Raw genomic sequence first — 3,723 nt, 5'->3', positions numbered from 1 at the left:
GAGAAGTATAAGAAAAGATCCCTACCGAGATGTACTAGATCAATCCTGGTGTCAAGCCCGATTCATGAGTGAGTTTGAGATTAAATGTGATCAAGGGTGCAAATCCCTTCTTACACTCTTCACTTTAACTCTCCTGCTGGTAGTCACCGACAAAATAAATAACGATATCATTATATTTTCATATTATTTTATTATTTGAACTATAAAATATTCACATATTCATATTTGTTTAGATGATATCGTATTTATTCAATTTTAATCAAATTAAAAAATATTATATATATATATATATATATATAGAGAGAGAGAGAGAGAGAGAGAGAGAGAGAGAGAGAGAGGGGGGGAAAATGATGGCCTCTTTTTTGACCAGGATTGGAAATAAAAAATATGGAGAGCTTTCCAACTCACAAAACGAAATCAAACAAAGAAATTATGTGAAACTTTTTATGTTCATTTGGAGCCTTGGAATCAAAATCTTCCTCTTTTTGCAAACATAAAATCCTCTTATAATTTCATCATGTTTTCTTCTTTTTTGTGAATTACACAACTACCCCTCTAGTCTTATCCACTAAACAAACACAGTCATCTTCCCCCTCCTTTTCAACGTGGACATCACCTGCTTCTTTTGGAATGTCATCAAACCCCCTTTAATTCATTGACTTATTTATTAATTAAATACCCCTTTCCTATTACCAATTAAACGCTTCTTTTCATTTCCATTTTTATTTAATTTGTCCAAAATATTTTATTTCTAAACTTGCCTATGGTACTTTGGATAATTAAATAAGACGTGACATGATAAGGCAATATTTCCACGACATAATGGGACAAAAAAGGTTTTTTTTTTTTTCTCTTATTAAATCAAAATAGATGGAACAATATGAGATAACATGAAAAAAAATTATCAAGCTAGCTACCGTCATTTGATATAACACTAATATGGTATTTGCTTTGATGGTCAATACCACCCATTACTGCCACCACCAACCACTACCAACGGCTACCACTATCACCGTCCATTCCCAACTCCAACTCCTCCACAACCACTACCTCCTCCTCTATATTCACCACTGTTGGTCACCATTATCGTCCACCATCTCCGTGTCCTCACCACCACCATCGTCGACCACTTCCGCCTTTGCCACAATCACTACCACCACCTTCGGTTACCACCATATAAAATCATTGAACACTATTTAAGGGTAACTTGTCCAGCCCGATCCTAATCGCTACCAAACACTATGCATACAATTTGTCATGCCCAGTCAATGTTCTAAAAGGCTCGTCACGACTGTCGTTGTGATGTACTATGGTTCAAGGCTCATGTTTGACCTATCTTAAGCTTGTTGCATGTCATGAACCAATACACGATATGTTCAAATTAACATATTATATGTATCCATCTGTCATGTTACAAGTAAATTATATTAAAAACATATCTTATTAATTAGTTATTTATTATAATTATTTATTAAATCACTGATCAAATAACACGTTTTTTAAGAATTACTTTTCTTAATAACTAATGAAGTGTATTTAAATTGGAAATCATCCTCATATATATAATCTTTATTAATTCTTTTCAAAAATTTTACACCAAACTTTTTTCTTTTTTCCCATATCAAAATCACACTCCAACTTTTGAATTATTAAAGTAGGTACCATAAATGGGTTGATTGGTTGAATTATAACCAAAGTACGAATCTTTTGAGGTGCAATATTGAGCACCATTATTGCACATTGTCACCTTGTTTGTGCACTTCAAATTCCCAACATTTCCAATCAAAACAAGCCACGTTACACACCCTCTTCATACATTATAACCGTGTAACGCCAAACTGATCTATTTGAATCTTTTATTTGACGTGAAAGAATTTAATGCTAGCATTCTTTCGGCTTCTGTTTGATGTAATGCAACTATTGTAGCATGTGATATTTATGAGTGCTTTTGCACGGTTCATGACAATATATCAAAAACAGTGGTATATTTAATAATGTAGGGCTCGTTTGATATAAATATCATTAACGTAAGATAGATTAGCTACCAGTGTATTTTCATTTGTTTGTAAGGTTATTTATGTTTGTAATATCATGAAATGATTGAAAACTGATTATTGTATTGTTTTAGTGCACTAGCCACTAGTTAGTAGGATTATATGCTGACTATTTTTTATATTTAGTTGGATCTGATTTTTTAGGTGATAACACCGTTAAATTCTTAATACTAAGCATAATGTACAGAACAATGGGAACTAAGAACTGTGTGCAAATTTAACCTATTTTAAAATGTTGTAACTTTTCAATCAGATAGAATTATGGATATCATAACAAATCATCAAAAAGATCTCGACAATTCACACATATTGTCTCGACCCTTTTTATGGGGGCAAATTTTGACATTCAGAGATCTGTTTTGAAGTGTGTCCCAATTTTACAAGATTTATATATTTTTATTATACTTTGTTTTGTTTTTACGCAAATCTTATGAAATGCAGACTTCAATTACACATGATTTTAGATAGAAAGTATCATTATTTTAAAAATAATTTTAATGTTTAAATATTTTATGTACCTCTTAACAATTATAGTGTCCTTTACAAAAGGACTCAATGTACTCTTGAAAGGGCATTCAAAGTATATTACTACTTTTTTTTTTCTCTCAAAAGATGTGTTCACTAGTGTTTGTTAGCACACATTTATCATGCTTTGGTCCTATATCCCTTGTGGCTCTTTCTCTTGCCTTGGTTAGTGAAGACCATGTTCCAAAATGCTTGTTTCAAATTGATAATGTCATTAAGGCATAAAAGCTATTTTTGATAAATTAGTTGATAAGTTAGATGTTAACTGAAAATATTTTAAGTTGCAACAAATGGTACAAACACAGACATCACTGAGTATTGGTATAATAGGTACGAACATTCATGTGTAACTGAGCTGATTAAGTTACTTTATATGTTATTGATCAGCACATTGGTTATATTACATAAGTATTTTTGGAAAGAAAAAAAAATACAAGGATAAAGGGCAAAAAAGAATTGTAATGCATTATATGGGACTAGATGACAACTGTACCTCTCTTAGAAATCAATTATTATGAGCTACAAGCTATTGATCCCATAACAACAAGCAAGATAGGTTACATCCCCAAACCATGGTGTAGTCCTATCTACTTGATCCATCTAAATCATAACGATCATTTAAGCTTAATTTATCCGATTATTGGTTTGTTGTATGAAATATTTTGATCAAGATGAGTCTTATATATATATATATATATATATATATATATATATCACCAATCACATCTTGATCAACCTTAACTTATTTTGGTCTGTAACTTTTCTCATGTAGTCATCATATGTTAAGTCGTTAAGCATGTTCGCTTGCATTTTGAACCGCATGATGCCTTTTAAGTTTAATTGTGGAACCAATGGTTAAACCCCTATTTCTATTAGTTGGTATGTGTCTTTTAGAGTCAAGAAAACCTTGTTATGTACACTCATCATGCTTATAGTTTCCCTTCTTTCATATGTTTATTTTACCAATGATTTGTATTGAATTAGTGGACAAATACAGTTAAGAATGTCAAGCTAGTAAACATCCTTGATAAGAAGGGGTCGTAAACAAATAGAAATATGTGTAGGATGCCAACCACCGTTTTATGAAGATATATATATATATATATATATATATATATATATATATATATATATATATATATAT

The sequence above is a fragment of the Cynara cardunculus genome (assembly GCF_001531365.2).
Source record: "Cynara cardunculus var. scolymus isolate 2C chromosome LG 8, CcrdV1, whole genome shotgun sequence".
NCBI lineage: Eukaryota > Viridiplantae > Streptophyta > Magnoliopsida > Asterales > Asteraceae > Cynara > Cynara cardunculus.
This window is presented reverse-complemented; position numbering follows the sequence as displayed.